Source organism: Leucopleurus acutus, assembly GCF_964270905.1.
Source record: "Leucopleurus acutus genome assembly, chromosome: 3".
NCBI classification, from domain to species: domain Eukaryota; kingdom Metazoa; phylum Chordata; class Mammalia; order Artiodactyla; family Delphinidae; genus Leucopleurus; species Leucopleurus acutus.
Genome location: NC_139145.1, coordinates 108,095,374 through 108,115,400, shown reverse-complemented (window position 1 = coordinate 108,115,400; position 20,027 = coordinate 108,095,374).

Below are 20,027 nucleotides of genomic sequence, written 5' to 3'. Positions count from 1 at the left end.
AGGGGTGGGATAGGGAGTGTGGGAGGGAGATGTAAGAGGGAGGGTATATGGGGACATATGTATACATATAGCTGATTCACTTTGTTATACAGCAGAAATTCACACAACATTGTAAAGCTATTAAATTCCAGTAAAGGTGTTCAAAAAATTATAATAAATTCTAGGCAGCTTGAAAGTCCTAAAAAATAAAATGTTTATGAACTGTGGTTATTTATATTTAAGCATTCTAGTTAAAATTCTGTTGAGTGTTGTAAGAAAAATACTAATTGCAAATAATGTAGGAACTAATTTGTACCGATCATAGCTGTGTTAAGGCATCATAGAGGAAAAAAAAATTTTTTAGCATTTAACATCGCTCCTACTATTCATCTTTTACCATCATCGAGCAATGAAGTACACACAGTGAGAAAATTGACAAGTCTATTTTGGTAGCAGCAATTCCAATAACTCATAGCTATTTGTCACCCAAATGTGACAAGACATATAATTTTCACCACTCCTATATATCTGTATGTTAATGCTATACTTTTTTACCTTAAATATTCCTAATATTTAATCAGTGTTATTTACTTAGGAAGTATATGAATAGGATTAAATTAAAAATCCATTTCTTATATATACCTAAAATATATTATAAATCATATGCTTCTAATATACAGTCACAAAAGAACATTAACACACATTGTTTAATATCCTGTGTTAAAAAATCTGTGCCTTAGTTCCTCACATTGGCAAAATATTTCAGTAAACAAAATTTTTTTTCTGTCCTTGGTCAGTAACTCATCACTTAGTAAACTAACTATATAATTCTCTAGTTCAGGTTAACCAAGTAGAATTTTGAGAGAAATTTTGTTTTTTACTCATTTAATATTTTCCACACATATATAATAGTAATATTCAGTCAAACAAAAGTTCTTACCTACCTAAATACTTACCAATTTTTGGATTTTTTTAAGCAATTTAATTTTTTTTCTTGTCTTATAGACATTGTCTCCTTTCTTTTTTAAAAATTTGTATTGAAATATAGTTGATTTACAATATTGTGTTAGTTTCAGACATATAGTAAAGAGATTCAATTATACATATAAATATAGATGTATATATTCTTTTTTTTTTTGCATTCTCTTCCATTATAGGTTACTACAAGATATTGAGTATATTTCCCTGTGGTATACAGTAGGTCCTCATTAAGCCATTTAAACTTAATAGATATTATATTTTCCATTTTAATCTTCTCACTCTGTCTTTTGCATTCTCTCAGCTGTTAGTCTCCTTTCAACTGCCTGTTGTATTATCCAATATTTTTTTATCTCATCAAATTTTATAAAATGAATTAAAATTAAGTTAAATTTTCCAAAGCCCAAATTTAGAGACTCTGATATGAATAGTGAGCATATGTAATTTAGTTAGATCTCTTCATGGACAATTTTGATAGTACTGGTTTGGTTTCCTTAAGATAAAATAAAACTCTGTAAATATCTCCTTCCCCCTCATTATTCTTCATGATCTTGAGTTTTGTTTGGGAAAACATGTTTTTCTCATAATCAGTACTTTTTTCCCCAGTATGTATGTTTCACCTCTCTATCTCCTCACTACCTTCTCCATAATAAGAAACTGCCTACAACATGACAAAGAATGCAGATTTGTCTGAGCTCTTCCTGAAACTACTGGGAGGAACTGAATCCTTCCAATGACGTTGTTTCCTTGCTAATGTAAGCCCAGAGCTGCTAGTGTTCCTGACAGAGACAGTGCCTACATGAGAATGAAATTTTGAAATTCAGTTCATTTCCACACAAAAATATCCATGTATATATATCCATATCCATATATATACACACATATATACAAATATATATACATACATATACACATTTCTTTTTACTCAGATGTAATGAAGGACAATGTACACTGAGTCCTGATGCCCTTCTCTAGTTTCTCCTGGCAAAAGAACTTGCAAAAATGTTAATCAATATGGTGACAGGAAATATATTTTGTATTAATCTGGCCTTGTCTTTCTGTAGTGAATTATTTTTCTAATTTTACCTGATCTTGACAGAATTAGGAAAATTTTGATATCCATCCCACGATTATTTGAGTTACTGTAACAGAGGTTTAAGTTTTACGTATACATTTGTTTAGATGACTATCTTGAGCCTTGATGCTTGTTAACCGCAACAATGGTTGTGTAAAGTTGCAGCACTATTTTTAGAAACTAAGCTTATTTGGAGGTGTCGTCACTTTTGGAGTTCAAGTTTTTCTGCTTTGACTCCTGAATTATTTATAAGTTTCTGTGTTGTCTGCATTCCAGAGAAATGAGGGAGATATTAAAGCCATTTGGCATAGAAGCGTCTTCCTGCTGGAGTAACACCTCCTCATCTTACCCTCCCTGTGAGAGAAGTACTGGGAAACTTTCGAAATAATATAATTAACAATCCCCTTGAAACTTTTAGCTGCTTTTGCATTGGGCCACATTTGCTAATCTGTTTACACCAAACACCGTATGTGTCACGTGTTCTTATGTAGAATATTGAATGATCTAGTTTTGTTTGGATTACTCTCCCCTGTAGGTCCACTATCTTATGGTGAAAGCATAGGTTATTAATTTGTGGTCTCTTTTATTTTTTAATATACAGGTATTTTAGTTTTTGTTTGTTTAGTGACTTTTCTGCCTAATTATGTAAATTCTGTATCTGTGTCATATGTGGTCCTTGGGTTTCTATTTGATTAACTTTGTAGTCAATTAATGATTGGACAGAAATTTCTTTAAGTGTCTGAAAGCAGTAAGGCTCCTTGTTTTGGTGAGGGGCTTTGTATAATTGGGCATGCCTTCAACAATCAGACAGCTTGCAATTCTGCTTTACTTTTACTTCTTGATTTCACAGAACTTCAAGTTCAGTCAGGGTTGAGAGATCAGGTCCTTCTTAGGTCTTTCCTGAACATGTGCATAGCTATATTTACACATGAGGTCTCTAGATTCCCAGGCATATGCAGTTGTTTTTCAAGGCCCTATGGTCATCTTACTCCTCAGATTACTTTCTCACCTTATTCCTTTAGCCATAGTGTTAAAACATTTGACAAATGTACTGCAGCCCTCCCCTTGGGTCCTCAGAAGTTTTTATCACTAGGTCAAATAAAGACAGGTGTTTTGATTGGGGTCTTCAGGGAAAAACAGACAATCAAATAATGAATTTTCTCTGAGAATGAAGCTTTGAAAGAGTTCCTGCCCCATTTGGCTCCCTCTAGTACCAGGAATATAGCCTGTTATTTTTCAAAGCTGCTTCAGATTTGAGGGCCAGAGGTGGAACTAGGGTAAATACTATGCCACACATTTGCTATTCTTTAAGAGATTCAGCCACTTTTCTTGAGTAACTGCCCCTTGGTTGACACAAGCTTTTGGTTAACGTCCAGAATTCTAAACATTTTGATTCTGATAATTTTTGTGCTTTTTTGGGGGGTGGTTTTATGGTGGGATGAATTTTCAGAGGTCCTCACTCTATTTTCACTGACATTGCCCAATTATCTTCCGTTTTGAATTGAGCACTCAGGGGCAACAGACCTAAATAACTTGTCTAAAAGGTAGTAAAAATGGTGCTATTTACACAAGACCTATCCACAAAATGTGTATGATACACATAATTCTAAAATTATGTGTAACTACTACCCTTCTGGAGGAAGTATCCATGATTATTAAGAAATTTTCTATACATATAAATATATTATGTGTCAGATAGAAATTCTATAGCTTTGATATAACATTGAATAAAACCTGCACTTTTAAACCATATCAACTTTATTACAGTTTTCCAGAAACTCAGTAAGTTTGATGAATTGTGGCTATACAGATTCAAATAGTAGGTGCTTGTTCTGCATTCATTTTAGAAGAAATAGTCTTATAGAATAAAGGGTAAAATCTTTCTTTCAGTTTTCTTACTTCCCTCAAGTGATGTATAGACTTTTTTTCTGAATTTCTAGGCCTTTCTATTAAGTGTGATATCTCACAAAGGTGCCTGGTCTCCATTGCCTGAAAGAGAGAATTGGAGTATGAATAGAGGCTGACCTCATTTCATTCCTCTTTGATTGTACTGGAGTGGCAAGCATTCTTTATTGTACAATAGAGAGAGCATATGTGATGACTGAGATTGTACTGACAAGAAGGGAAACTCAAGTTGTGATTTCTCTATTAAGTAAAGGCCTTTTCAAAAGGCAGAAGAGATTAATAGGTAGTAACATTAGTTCTCTGGTTTCCAAAGCTTTAGACAATTCTTGATAGGTAAACTCTTTTCTATCATTTCTTAATATGAACAAAAGATCATGAAATGTTCCTATAATTGCTAGTTAATTTACCCATAGAGAGACTATAGTAATATAGTAATATACCTAAAAAGTAAAATAATTAAGATAATAACTTTTCATATTCATAGCATTTTGATGGGTATAAATTATTCTTCCTGCTTTCACTTAATTGAAAATTATTAGGATTTGCATATTTAAGTACACACATCTGATGTTGCACTAGTACTAAGTCACACAACCTCTCTTGTCCTCCTCTTAATTTTCCACTCATTTTTGAACACTTTAGTTGTTTCAAACACTGTGGATAAAAGATGAATAAGCTATGTACTCTGGATTCAAGAAGTTTACACTGTAGTCTGATAGGTATCAATAATAAAATTATCAATTTTGAATCCTCCATTTATCTTTCAGACTTCTCTCTATCAGGCTTCCTACTAATACTTCTTTTACATTTATTAAATACCATAAATACATAAATGCATTCAGTAAATAACCTTCACTTTTCAGAAGCCATTTAAGTTATTATTTTATTTTAAATAATATTTATTGACATTTCATGGCATGCCAATATTGAACTAAGACACTTAAATGTCTTATTTTATTTATTGTTCAGAAACAAGTATATAGCCATAGAGGGGTTTGGAAAGGGAGAATTTAGGGAAACAGATGACTGATCAACCAACTAAGTCAGTCTCACCCACTTTGTTGTCACCTATAAAACCTACCTGCTTAGTCAGAAATCTATACTTATCCCTACTTACTCCAATGTTACCACAATCTTAGTACTGGTGTTTATTATTCTTGTGGATATTTTAACACCTTTATTATAAAAGTAAGTATTCTAAAATAATGTATAATACTATTTTAATTTTTTTACATTTATAACACAATATCACACTATAGGTGAGCTTCTATAACTTGATTTTGGTTTTCCTTTTTTAAAGTCTTCCATAAGGATATCTGCAACTCCAGTTCATTCACTTTTACAGCTTAATAGTTTTCTATAGTGTACATATATCAGAATATATCAGGATGACCCATAAAAGATTGCTCTTTCTATAGATCAAAAAAGGTTGTATATCATCAATTTCAAATGGCTTAATTTGTTAAGTATTCATTCTCCTTTTGAAGTATATTTAGATTGTTTTCAAACAGGTTAGCTATGAATATACTTGTATAAGTTTTCTTACAAAACAAAAATTAATTTTAACTTTAGACAATTCTGAATTACCAAAATTCAGAAATACCAAGAAATTACCAAAGATAATTTCTTGTCATTGTACACACAGAAAATTATATTATTCAACATTGCATAGAGTTAAACTGAGAGACTGCTAACAAGTGTTGGTGACTGACCTTGGAGCTCCAGCTGCCACAGGCATACTAGGATTTAATATAATATCCTAAATTTAGATTGGAAAAAAATAGCGATTTGAATCTAGTGAATCTCAGCAGTGAGGTAAATCAGGTTTTTAATTTATTTCAAGTTTAAATGACAATTATACATAGATGCAAGTAAATGAATAAACTAATAATATATAACTGGAGTTAATGCATAACTAAAGTAAACCCAGTATGTATTTATAAAAGCATAAAGTTCTAGGAAGTAATCCTGCTTATCAGATTATATCTCAAAGATTATGATGAATTCCAAGCATAACTTCCAAGAAGAATTCTAACCAATTAATGTTCTATGGAAAAATGACCTGCAGTTTAAATGCCTGGAAATCATGTACCATTGAAATGTTTGCAGAAAGTAGTAACAGAGAGCATAGAAATAAAGGAGAACAAAGATTTAGTAAAGACAGTATTGAAGTCTTTAAACATTTGGAATACTTTCATGTGAAAGCAAACTTGATTCACTGTTTTGTCTTCAAAGACAGAATTAGGCTAAGAGAAAATTGGACACATTTTTCAGATGAACATGAGAATTGGTAGTGTAGGTTAACTGATGAAATGTGGTTTGTGAAAGAAGAACAATGAACACATTTTTCACTGGTTGCATATTTCAAATAGTAATTTTAGGGTAATACTTTGAAATGATGAGAAGATATTCAAATATCTAAGGTGAAAGCACAACTCTAAAATGAATGGTTCTTTTATTAGGTATTAACTTCTTAATACCAAACAGACCCCACCCACCAATCAAACTCCCTCCCACTCACCACTTACAGCTAATTTTACTCTTGCAAAGAATGTTTATATTTTAAATGTTAGAAAATACTAAAATCGAAAGAAAGAGGTGCATGATACAGTGGAAACTAGATTAAAGTTCATAAAGACTCTGACAGGAAATGTAATACCCCTCAGTTTATTTTATTTAGTTAGTTATTTTTATTAGAATTGCCTTACAATGTAAAAAGTTTCATCCTAAACTCAAGATTTCAATGGCACTGCTAAAGTAAGACTTTAAATCTTAAAAACAAAAATCTAGATATTCAGTGAACAAGCCAATGATCTTTATGTTTTGAATTGTTAGAAAAGATGGGTATAAAATACGTGTTAATTTTCCAGATAAAACAAGTACTTTTGATATTCTTCTTATTTTTAGGTTTCCATTGTCTTGGAAGAGATTCTTCCATAATTTATTAAATGCTGTCCAAGTTCTTTAACATAGGCTATTGAATATAAATTAAGCTTTTCTTTATGATAGAGAATCATCATTGAATATTTATTTATTTATTTACTTACTAGTTTTGGACCATTGTAATGGATTTTCCTTCAGTCATGGCCCATAAGCTTTTACTATCTTGTACACAGTGAGACTTTCTATAACAATTTCCTTTATTTTCTGTTTGGCTTGAGTAAACCAGGATACCAGAATTATAAAATAAGGGTCAGTGAATTCCTGAGTAAAATAGCTGGTTCTAAAGGAGAGATTGAGGTATCCATTTTGTTGATTCAGTTATTTTGCCCGCTGTGTTTTGTATTATTAGTGTTTATACTCAGGGAATTATTTAAATAGTTGAAAATATTATTCATGGATAAATGGACTCTAAACATTTTGTTTAACTCCTGCCTAGTTAATCTATTTAAATGTTTGGCTAATTAATTTAAGTATCATAAATGATTCACATGATTGCCTAATCCATTTATATATTATAGAAAAAAATCTTCCTTTTTAATTTGAATAATAACATATGAATTAAAATTTAACACTATATTACTTTAGTCCACTGTTACTAAGAATATAGCATTACCTAAACCGGAATTACCTGTGGTGTTGTTAAAAATGCAGATTTCTGAAGTGCCTTTCTTCATTAGCATCTCTAGGATTAGTATATTGTCAGTGTTGTTTAAAAAAATCTTAAGATGATTCTGATGAGAATTGAAATTTGAAAATCATTGCTAACTTCTATATGATATTGCTAGGAATCAGTACTTTGTGAGCACTATATTGTTACTTTATTTGCATATTTATATATGTAGTAGATAATAAGAAAAATCTTATATTTTATCAAGATAACACTGGCCAGAGTAGGCTAATTAGATCACATTGCAAAATCTGATAAATAATATAGAACACATAAAAGTATGTGACTTATTGCTTATATGTATTGTGCTTGAGGAAACTATTGTAGGCTAAGCCTCAACCAACAAAAATATTATTAAGTAAACAGCAAAGAACTGGCCATGAGGATTGAATATTGTTAATTGCAGATCTGAGACAAAAACAGAGATGAGACTAACAGAGTACAGAACAGTGTAAATGTATAGGTGCTTCGAAAGTAGAAATAAAACAACCAAAATAAAATGGGAGAAGAAAGGGAGTTAAGTCAGGAAGTAGAATCAGCTTAGTTATTTGTAATGGAAAAGTTAGGTGGTGTTTAAAGCTGACAAATGAAGCAGTAAAATATAAGCACATAAAAGAGCAAACAAGTAAACACTAAGAAATCTAATATTATTGACTAAAATTGGGAGATGAGAAGAGGAGTTGAAGAGTTTAGGAAAAGGAAATGATAGGTGTGATGTTAAGAAGGAAGACAAGAGGATGATATAAAGATATAGTTACAAAGATAAGCACTAAAACAAAATTACAAACATTTAAAAATATTAGAGGAACTACAGCTTTAAAATAACAAAGAAATTATACTTTAAGGATTTTTTTTAAATTTACATATCAAAACATAAATCATACCATAATATTAAATGCTAGAACTATGTAAGTCTGTGGTAGGCTGAATAAAGTTCAATTTTTCAATGATTTCTTTTTTTAATTTGTGATTTTGGGTGACTTGTTTAATATATCTTCTTCTCCTCAAAGAACATGTAATTATTCTCCTATATTTTCTCTATATGCTTAATTTTTTAATGTTATAAACTCTTTAATACTTCTATCTGATAAAATTTTCCTCTACTATTAAGAATTTGGGCCAAATCTACAACCCATTTCTAACAAGTTGTATAAGATCTAATGGCATATTCTTTGCATACTGACTTTATCCCCAACTTTATAGTGTACCAGCGGTCCTCACCCTTTTTGGCACCAGGGATCAGTTTCCTGGAAGACAAATTTTCCATGGACCAGGGGTGGGGGCTGGGAATTGTTTCGGGATTATTCAAGTGCATTACGTTTATTGTGCACTTTATTTCTATTATTACATTGTAATATATAATGAAATAATTATACAACTCACCATAATGCAGAATCAGTGGGAGCCCTGAGCTTGTTTTCCTGCAACTAGATGGTCCTGTCTGGGGGTGATGGTAGACAGTGACCCGAAGTGTGTTGCTAATGTCCAGTCTACTCCGTCATCTCGTTTTGTTTGCTGTCACTGCAAAGAATGCTGCTTCACAGGAAGACAGGATGTTGGAAATGGAAGAAGGCTTTTCAGTGCCTTTGTGGCAATCTCAGGATATTTCTCCTTGACTGTAATCCAGAACGTATGGAGATTTGAAGCTGTCTCAAACATACTTTTAAGGCCACCATCATTTGCGATCTCAAGCAGTTGCTCGTCTTCTAGCTCGGACAAAGTCAATTCACCTGGCTTATTCACAAATGAGCAGTGGATCCATTCGTTCCCAGTTCAGGTTTTTTTTTGTGGTTGGGAAGTAATGCTCAAACTCTTTTGAAAGCTGAGATAGGTGATAATGCACCGGCTGGGAGAAAGAAGGCCCCGGCTCTGTCTCTTTCAAAATCTCTGCTAATGTTTGAAACATGTCAAAAACCCCAACGTTCACTCGTCGTCCCCACAATTCCAGTTTGGCTTTGAATGCAGCCACTTTATCTGCCGACTTGAACGCAGTTGTCATTCTCCCCTGAAGTGACAGATTGAGTTCATTGAGCAGATTGAATATGTCATACAAGTAAGCAAGATTTGTGACCCATTCTGTGTGAGTAAAATGTGCTGCCAGTGGTGACTGTTTTTCTAAAAGTAATCTCTGGAGCATAACTCAAAAACTCTGGCTAGCGATCTACCTCTAGAAAGCCATCTCACTTCTGTGTATAAGAGAAGACGTGTGTGCTCTGCGTCCATCTCCTCACAGAGCTGTGTGAACAGACGTGAGTTAAGGGCATGTAATTTAATGTGGTTGATAATTTTAATCACATGCTGCAAAATGTTGTAAAGTTCAGGCGACATTTTTTGGCTAGCCAGTATTTCTCTATGGATAACATAGTGCCTACACTCACATTCAGAAGCGACCTCTTTGACCTGAGTAGTGAAACCAGAAAGCTGTCCAGTCATGGCAGCCACTCCTTCCATGCATATACCAACACAAAATGACCACTTCAGTTTTCCTGATATGAAATCATTCAAAGACTTGAATAGCTCTGCAGGTGTGGTGTTGGTTGGCAACAAAAGGGCACATAACATATCCTCATGCACATCCTCCTGAAAAATATATAGCACAAAAACAAGCATTGTTGCCTTATTTTCAACATCGGTAGACTGGTCAACCTGGATTGCATACCACGGTGACTCATTAATCCTCTCTGACAATTGTGCCTCAATATCCTCTGCTATTTCATCAATTCATCTAGTTATGGTGCTAGCCGAAAGAGGAACACATGCCACGTTTTGAGCTGCAGCCTCTCCTGAAGGTTCGCAACAAATGTCCTTAGCAGCAGGCAGGATCAACTCTTCACCAATAGTAAAGGGCTTCTTAGCTTTAGCAATGCTGTTAGACACTAAGAATGATGCTCTCAGTGCAGACACATTTGATGAAGTGGTGGCCTTCAATAATTACTTTTGTTCTTCGTGTTCACGGTTTTTTCTTTTGAAAAACTCCAAAGGCTTGTCCTTTAATGCAGGGTGCTTGGTCTCCATGTGGCAAAACAGTTTTGAAGATTTCATGGCTTTGTTGGATAGCCAGTCACCACATATTATACAAAGCAGGCTTGGAGAATGTGAATCACCTGCTGTAATGAACCCGTAATTTAAGAAGGATTCTTGTTATTTTCTTTTAAATGCAGCTTTCTTTTTGTTGGCAGTCCTAGAGTCTTCTGCTGTCTCATCATTGAGTCTTTCCCCCTTTTCAAAGAAGCTCTCCAGTGACATTTGTTTTTTTACTCATTTCGGCTAGGGTTAGCTTGTGGGCTTACCAAAACTGTGACTGAGACAAGTGCACAGTGCGGGAAAGAGGAGCGGATGGAAGTGGTAAACAAAATAATGGGCAGGCCGTGCACGGACTAACGTTAAGTGTTGGATTCAGACTTAAAACATGCCACCTCACTTGCCACTATAAAGCCTGCTACTAGATGCAGTTTAATTGTCACTTGCCACTTACTGTTAGGGTTTTGATATTAGTTTGCAAGCAACTGATTTATTATTGTCTCTGTGTAGTCAAACCTCTCTGCTAATGATAATCTGTATTTGCAGCCGCTCCCCAGCGCTAGCATCACTGTCTCAGCTCCACCTCAGATCATCAGGCATTAGATTCTCATAAGGAGCGGGCAACATAGATCGCTTGTGTGCGCAGTTCACAGTAGGGTTTACCCTCCTATGAGAATCTAATGTCACTGCTGATCTGACAGGAGGTGGAACTCAGGTGGTAATGAGAGTGATAGGGAGCAGCTGTAAATACAGATGAACCTTTGCTCCCTCACCTGCCTTTCACCTCCTGCTGTGTGACCCAGTTCCTAACAGGCCAGGGACTGCTACCAGTCTGTGGCCCAGGGGTTGGGGACCCCTGTAGCATAGTGTTTTCCTGGACCTTATTTTCTTTGATCTTTCCTAAATCTTTCTCAATTAAAATACTATTTTAATCTTATTGGATATTTTAAAATATTTTAAGCTACTAAAACCTCGTTAGATGGGATATACAACCATAAATAATCATAATAAGTGGTCAATAAGATAGTTAATTTAGTACATTTTTAGAAATGTTTTTCTAAATTTAGAGCGAGACCTTCTAGCTGGAAAATGCTACATAATAATACATGGATTTAGAGATATAAAGTGTATTCGTGCTGTATGATGTTCTTGTATTAGCATAAACCATCAAAGGTGGTAAATGATATGACTACAGTTATTTATTCTGTATGGATACTAGGGGCTCAGAGAAAGATATAATTATTATTGCATATCCCTTATATAATAATTATATAGCATACATATATTACCTACTTAAAACATAATTTATGTTTTAAAGTGTAAATGTAAAACATATCAGAAAAATTCTTTTAAATTCTAACCTGGAAGAAAATGGACTCTTTTGAGTTTGTTGCCTTGGGAGTTTAATCAGGTCTTTCTAAATGAAACTATCATTTTTTCACCTCACTATAATTCAGAACTAATTAACACTTGAAAGGAAAGCTAATATGAAAATATTTTTAAAAATTATCAATGAAATTACTTTAATACCTCTGGGAAGAATAGTTAAATATTCATCAGTGATTTTTATTCATAAACAGATAACTTTACATAGAATCAAATGTTACTTTTATTTTCTCAATATGATTAAATATTAGAAAAATAAATGTTAAATATTAGAAAAATATTAGAAAAATAAGCGTAATTATGGTGGTGTTTTTAAAATGCACGTTAAAACTAAAGAAAAGAGTATTACTGTTATTTATATTGTTGTGGATTCAAAGAATTATTAATATGGAAAAACAGAAATACAACACAGCATATTCTGTTTCTGCTTTTTTCATTCCTCTTTTATTGTAACCACTAATATATAAATTCAGCTACTTGAAAATATTGTTATCATCCCTAGGGTACAAAGGAGTATAAGGTTTTCATTAATATATCAGAAATTGAGCACCTACTATGTACCTAGTATTGTTTAGCAAACACTGTAGAGGATGTAATTTCAATAAACAATTTGTATGCCCCCAAGGATTTAACTCTTTATTAGGAGAGATGAATCAAAGGAGTAACAAAAAGTGCTAAGGCAATGCAGTCAATGGAGAAATACATTATGGCTTGGTTCAGGGTAAATTTCACAGAGAAGGTAACATTATTATCTGCACCCCAGAATACAGTTAACATTTTTTGACATGCAGAGATGGAGGAAAGGACTATCCGGCACAAATATAGTCAAAAAAAAATACACGACAGAGGAAAGGAAAAGTTATATTGAGTGAGTGATAATATTTCTGGTTTGCAGTTGTGGTAGATGATAAATTAACAAACTAAGAAGGAAGAACCTGTAATAGTAAACTAAAACACAATACAGCAAAAGAAACAGAAACATCAGTATTTGAAAAATTTAAAGCAATTGAATGCACATATTCAGGCTTGGGTTTTTAAAAAATTATACTGTCAGAATAATATTAGCAATCACCCACTGAGTTCTTAGAATGGCTACTGTAGTTTTATGAGGATTTTTCACATGCATCAACATTTTAAGTTGAGGAAATCAATGGAATAGACCTCAAGTAATTGACTCAATTCAAGCAGCTAGTAAATGACTCGGCCAGGATTCAAATCAGGAATATGTCCAGAGTTTGAGTTCTGACCACTGTTATACAGCCTCCAGGTGTGGGAGAGGGTAGATTTTAATATGGTGTGAGAACAAACTGGAGGCTGCAAGGTCAGTTGAAAAGCCAATTTCAGAGTTCAGCCAAGAGAAATTGTTATCTGAAGCAGGTTAGAGGTCTTGGGATTCTAAAAGAAGAAATTTATCCAATATGGAAATAGGAACAGCAGAATGTGATGACTGAAAGGAATGTGAGATGTGAGGAGACTTAAGAATTTGTATCAGACAATACAAAATGCTACAAAGAATTTGAGTATAATGAGAATAAGGCCATTGAATTTTTTATGAAGTTGTCATTTGCTACCCTGAGAGTATTTTTCAGTAGACAAAGTCAAAACCAGATTGCAAGAGACTGAAAAGGGGTAAAGAAACAGCAGCAACAAAAATGGTTTATCTTTCAAATTACTGGGCAGTAATTAAAAGAAAGATAAAATAGTAATTTAAGATTAAAAATTATCTCTCCAAGGAGGACATACAGATGGCCAAGGGGCACATGAAAGGATGCTCAACATCACTAATTATTAGAGAAATGCAAATCAAAACTACAATGAGGTATCACCTCACACCAGTCAGAATAGCCATCATCAAAAAATTTACAAACAATAACTGCTGGAGAGGGTGTGGAGGAAAGGGAACCCTCTTGCACTGGTGGTGGGAATGTAAATTGATACAGCCACTATGAAAAACAGTATGGAGGTTCCTTAAAAAGCTAAAAATAGTACTACCATATGACCCAGCAATACCACTACTGGGCATATACCCTGAGAAAACCATAATTCAAAAGGACACATGCACCCCAATGTTCATTGCAGCACTGTTTACAATAGCCAGGACACGGAAACAACCTAAATGTCCAATGGCAGATGAATGGATAAAGAAGATGTGGTATATATATACAATGGAATATTACTCAGCCATAAAGAGGAACGAAATTGGGTCATTTGTAGAAATATGATGGACCTAGAGTCTGTCATATAGAGTGAAGCCAGAAAGAGAAAAGCAAATATTGTATATTAACGCATATATGTGGAATCTAGAAAAATGGTAGAGATCAACCTATTTGCAGGGCAGGAATAGAGATGCAGATGTAGAGAAGGGACATGTGGACACAGTGGGGGAAGGAGAGGGTGGAACCAACTGGGAGATTAGGATTGACATATATACACTATCATGTGTAAAATAGATAGCAATATGCTATGAAGCACAGGAAGCTCAGTTCAGTGCTCTGTGACGACCTAGATGGGTGGGATGGGGGTGGGGTCAGGAAGGTCCAAGAGGGAGCGGATATAGGTATACATATAGCTGATTCACTTCATTGTACAGCAGAAACTAACACAACACTGTAAAACAATTATACTCCAATAAAAAAATTTTTTTTTAAAGATTAAACAATTGATAGAATTTTAGGTTAGAAGAGTTGTATCTGTGTGTGTGTGTGTGTGTGTGTTTTCAGGTTAGTGATTAGCAAGTCTTCATCCAACACAACAGGTATATCCTACAAGAGGGAACATATTCCAAAACTTAAAACTGATAATAGGGTTAGTATAAAAATTGTAACACTAATCAAGTTACTTTTCTAATCATTAATGACACTAATTGTAATTTTTTTTCTTAGATGTCTTTGAAGTATTTGACACAAGCTATCACTTATCTGCAAAGAAGGGAAGGCAATTTAAAACAAGAAAATTCCCAGAAATTCTAAAAGTAAATGGTCATGTTTAACTAATATAGTTTAAGGACTTCTTTTCAGTTTTAACTGCCTATATATAGAATCAAATTTCCTGTAGGTAAAATGGTTTCAAGTTTGAAAGATGAGATTAAAATGATGATAAATAAATGCATTGTAGTGATCTGTAAAATGCATAATTTTTTTCAGGAGTCTGTCACCTGAACAGGTATAAGCACCATGGATTTGGAGAACAAATACTGAAGTCAAGAAAAGATTCAGGAATGCCTATGGCAAGGTGAGATCCAGGGGATGTCTGGAAGGAATGGGAGTAAAAACACAGGCGAGAGACTAAGTCCTAGAAAAACTGCTGAATTCCTTTCTGTTGGTACAGGAGAGAAAAAGGAAAAAAAAAAAAAAACTCTACTGATATTTGTGATTTTCCCTAATGTATAAATTACTCTGCTGCTATTATTAAACCATCTTCTTTTTCAGTACTCCAAGCAAGAGCTGTTTGTCTCTGCCCATGGCAAGCACCATTCTTGTATAGCAGTATAGTGCAAGTAGCTATTGACTTAATATGGGGAATTAAATGATAATTGCCAAGTAATATGAGTATGATCTCATTGTATCTGAGATTTGTGATTCTCATATTTCCATTCCATTGCTTGTGAAATAGAATATGTAGCATTTAACCTTTCTTTGTGTATCTGTTTCTTTATGTGTCAAAAGGTATAATGATACTTATCCTCACAAGGGTGTTTTAAAGATTAATTAGCTAAGTGCTTGGAAGATAGAAAGCTTTATAAATGCTAAATATTCATATTCATTGAAGTCTGTCTTAAAATAATACAATCAAAGTAATTCCGGAGTAATTCATTAATAAAATGGAAAATATAGCAACATCTTTGCTCTTTATCATTCAAGAAGCTGATATCTTTACATTTTCTCCTTCCTCTGTCTACTCTCTCAGTATCTCCAACAGCTCCCTCCTCCCTATGTAAAGACGTGAGTAAATAGCTAAACTGCAATTCTTAATCTAAACTTCATCTAAGTGTCTTTGTTCTGCAGGTTTAAATCAAATAATTAATGTTACCTGAGGGTATTTAACTTAGCTGAATGATGCCATATTAAACACTTTAAGAACTCCATAACATAGAATTTTATCACATTAAAAGTAATTGAAAGTGATTAAGGTACCTGTAATGAATGTCATATTATAGCAGCAATATGTGAAACTTTCAAGGATAGTGGGAACAAATAAGGGAAAAATATTTTGCAATGTACTAGGGCATTAAAAATGACAACAACTCAAAAATCTTATAAATAATAAGGGTTATAAAAAACAAAATATTTGTTTGATATCGACTGCATTTTATGGAATGTTGATAAAACATAATCTGGCAATACTAAATAACTAGTAGAATTCTTTGCATCATGGTGCTTTTTTAGTAGCCTGCCAAAAAGTAATGGGATTTAAATTGCATTATTGAAATTGAGAAGGCTCTGATATCCTGCCTAGATTGATTGATTTTTTTTTTGATGCTGTGTAAGTGCAAAGCAAAATTTTGAAGGAGAAAAAAGTACATAGTAGTTAGCAGAGACTGATGTCTCAAATTACAAGTGAAAATTAACTTACACATTAACAATATTATCATTCTCTCAAATTACCTTTTCTGAGAAGCTTCAGCTTTATCGTGTGGTTTTGATGTTTGTTGTGTTTTAAATGGCATAAAAGAATAAAATGGTGTTCAGGGCTTCCCTGGTGGTGCAGTGGTTGAGAGTCCGCCTGCCGATGCAGGGGACACGGGTTCGTGCCCCAGACCAGGAAGATCCCACATGCTGTGGAGCGGCTGGGACCGTGAGCCGCGGCCAGGGAGCCTGCGCGTCCGGAGCCTGTGCCCCGCAGCGGGAGAGGCCCACGTACCGCAAAAAAAAAAAAAAAAAAATGGGGGACAATATAAAGATTATATATGTCTCTAAGGTTTGGAGAAGCAGTTTCTGTGTATGTTCAGAGTCAAGTTTTTCTATCACCTGGTTTTTAGTTAGGCTATATGAATGCCTATTTAGTCAAGATACCTATGATTCCAGAAGATTGTTCAGTTTTAATGAAACATAAGGTTAATTCTGCTGTTAACATATAGAATATCATGCACTTATATGTTAAGTTGCTTGATTTTAATAACTTGTCAAGCACTTATATTTTGGGCATGTTTCCAAAATTTTATTTTATACTTTTTTTTTCTCTATCAGAAATCTCACTCAATCCCTTTATATGATTCCCAAATCTGTATCTTCACACAAAACATTTTCTCTGGGTCCTGGCCTACATTTCTATCTGTGTATTTTGCTATTTTCATCAAGAAATACAATTAACACCTTGCAACAGTTGTGATTCTTTGTCTTTAAGCAACAGAAACTGAATCTGATAAAAGTAGCAAAAATAAAAGAAAAAAAAAAGAATATTACTTCAAAGAATTGGAGCAAAATCCGAAGAAGCAGACTTTTGAAAGCACAGGAATCAAAGTAGTTTTAGAAAGTTGGTAGCAGGAATTAATGGGTAATATCTTTAGGGTTTGAGCATTAGAGTGGATTAGCCTTACCTATTTTTTCTTCTGGACTTTCCAACATGAGAGATGAATTCCCCAAAGAGAGAATTCCATTATAATCCTGGATCACAGACACACCCTTTGACTTAATAGGGGAGGGTAGGGCAAGGAGATACATAATTTCACCAAAATCAATGAAATGTGCTATCCAAAAATAATTGGCTAGCCAAAAATGTTGGCTAGTTAAAAAAACACAAAAAACAAAAACATTTTCCATCACGTAGTCTATATCAACATTTCAAAATCAAATCAGATTCTCTTATATGTTTGATATTGCACCTATGTCTGTATTCCTTAGCTTCCTTCATTCACCCGTACATGAAATTTTAACTTCAGAGTCAAGCTCACTAGTATATTTTCTTTCTAATTACTTCGATATTCTCAGTGAAGTATGACTAGGTGGGCTCAGTTCCTTATCATTCATCTCTTTGTCTATCTTTAATGCCAATAAAACATTGTATGTTATGATAATCTTGAAATATATCAGTGTATGTCCTCCAAATTTCATCTTGTATATTTTGATGATAACAGGTAATTTCTCTTCTATATGAATTTTAGGATAAATTTTTAAACTTCTACTAAAAATACTTCCTGAATTTTGATTTAAGTTGCTTTGAATCTATACATTATTTTGTAAAGAATTGACATCTTCAATATTGGATCATTTATCTATAATCATGGTAAATCTCTTTATTTAGAGCTTTAATTTTTCTCAACTATACTTTGTAGTTTTTAGTATTATGTGATGCACATCTTTTATGAGATTTACTGACAAATATCTCATTTAATTCTTTGTTAATGGTTTTTCAGTTTTAATTTTAATATCTGATTGTTAGTATATAAAAATACAGTTGATCTCTTTTCCTGAAAATTAGTTAAACTCACTTATAAATCCTGGAATTTTCTTTATGGACATTGTAGGATTTTCACATATATGATCATATCATCTTCAAATAAAAGAATTTTTACTTTTTTTTTAAATCTGGAAGCTACTATTCTTTATCTTGCCTTATAGTCATTAGACTTTCTAGTATGATGCTATATAGAAGTGATGAGTGCAGAAATAGGCATGTTGATCCTGATATTAAAGGAAAAACAGACTTTGATTCTTACATTTTAGAATGATATTCTTTGTATTTTTTTCGTAGATGCTGTTAATCAGGTTAAGAAAAAACTCTTACGTTTAATCTGATGTGGATGTTCAATGTAGTAAAATTTGTTTTTTCTGTGTTGATTATTCAAAATTTATTTGTTATAGTAAAACAACTTTGCATTCTTGGGGGAAAAAAGCCACTTGGTCATGATATTTTATATTTTTATGTATCATTGGTTAGCATACTTTTTAAAATGCATCTATGGACCTGAAGCATTTAAATTTATAGTTTTCTTTTTTGGTAATGTCCTTTTACTTTACTATTGGTATCAAGCCAATGCCAGCCTCATAGAATTTATCAGGAAGTATATCTAGTCCTCAATTTTCTGGAATAAAATTTGGCCTGGAGTTTTCTTTGTGGAATAGTTTGTAAATAAAAAATTGTTTGTTTTATAGATATAGGAACACTCAGGTTATTTCTTCTTAAGTGAGTTTTCGTAGTCTATGTTTTTCAAAGAAATTGTCAGTTTCATCGAGTGTCTAGTTTATTGACTTGATTATTCATAATATCCCCTTATTTTCCTTTTGATATCTAGAAAATCTGTGATGTTGTAACCTCCCTCATTTCTACTATTGCTAATTTGACTATTCTCTTTTTTTCTTGATCAGTCTGGCTAAAGTTTTTATTAATCTTTCTGATTTGCTTAAAGAATCTGCTTTTGGTTTTATTCTCTTTCTCTATTCTTTGTCTCCTTTCTATTTCACTGATTTCCACTCCGATCTTTATCATTTCCTTTCTTTTGCTTACTTCTGGTTTAATTTGCCCATCATTTCCTAGATTCTTAATGTGAAATCTGGGATGTTTGATTTGAGAACTTTCTTTTTTTCAAATATAGGAAGATAGTGTTATATCTCCCTAGATACATGCATCCCAATGTTCATTGCATCACTATTTACAATAACCAGGACATGGAAGCAACCTAAATGTCCAATGACAGAGGAATGGATAAAGAAGATGTGGTACATATATACAATGGAGTATTACTCAGCCATAAAAAGGAATGGAATAATGTCATTTGCAGCAACATGGATGGACCTAGAGATTGTCATACTGAGTGAAGTAAGTCAGACAGAGAAAGACAAATATCATATGATATGGCTTATATGTGGAATTTTAAAATAGGGTATAAATGAACTTACCCACAAAACAGAAATAGAGTTAAGAATGTAGAAAACAAACTTATGGTTACCAGAGGGTCAGGGGGAGGGATAAGTTGGGAGATTTGGGATTGACATATACACACTACTATATATAAAATAGATAACTAATAAGGACCTACTGTATAGCACAGGGGACTCTACTCAATACTCTGTAAAGACCTGTATGGGAAAAGAATCTAAAAGAGTGGATATATGTATATGTATAATTGATTCACTT